This window comes from Penaeus monodon, chromosome 19, assembly GCF_015228065.2.
Source record: "Penaeus monodon isolate SGIC_2016 chromosome 19, NSTDA_Pmon_1, whole genome shotgun sequence".
Classification (NCBI taxonomy): Eukaryota; Metazoa; Arthropoda; class Malacostraca; order Decapoda; family Penaeidae; genus Penaeus; species Penaeus monodon.
This window is the reverse complement of record NC_051404.1, coordinates 9,121,906-9,122,713: the sequence shown is the minus strand read 5'-3', so window position 1 is coordinate 9,122,713 and position 808 is coordinate 9,121,906.

Below are 808 nucleotides of genomic sequence, written 5' to 3'. Positions count from 1 at the left end.
AATTCCAGACCGAATCAGAAGCTGAAAAGGCGGCAAAGAAAGAAGCCAATAAAACGAGCAAGCAGACAAGGCGATGATTCCCAGCTATGAATAATTTATCCCGGAATGCATCAGGCCGATTAAGCAGGTCTTTGGCTGTATAACTTTGGAGTATGATGAGATCCGGGTCGGCCGAGACAAGTCCTTTTGCTGCCAACTGGACACCTGAAGGGGCCTTTTGCTGCCAACTGGACACCTGAAGAAGTCCTTTTGCTGCCAACTGGACACCTGAGGGGCCCTTTTGCTGCCAACTGGACTCCTGAAGAAGTCCTTTTGCTGCCAACTGGACACCTGAAAAAAAGTCCTTTTGCTGTCAAATGAACAAGCGTTCTGAGTCAAAGGAACAAATCCTTTGCTTGTCAAATCAACTGAATAGCTAGAGTGAGCTGAATAAATGAAGTAATTTTGCTTTCATTTGAACAACCAAACTAGGTAATTAAACAAGTCCCCTTGATGTTGACTGAATATATCCAGCTAAAGCAGTTGAAAAATGAACCAAGCAACTGACGTACCCTTGACGTTTGCTTAAACAATTAACCCGACTGTCTCGCAGGCATTAGAAGTAACCACTAATTTGTAATGGTTCCTGGTAATAAGGACAGCCTTATCATAGGTTTTTGGTCTGATCGTTTTTTGTCAGTCTTGGGATGTGCTCTGTTTCTCAGTGATGCGATATGAGTTATCTGTCTTGATTTTCGTAAAGCTATTAATTAGTCTTCGTAACTGGATTTTCTTACATCTAAAAGTTCAGTATATATGTATTCTGGTT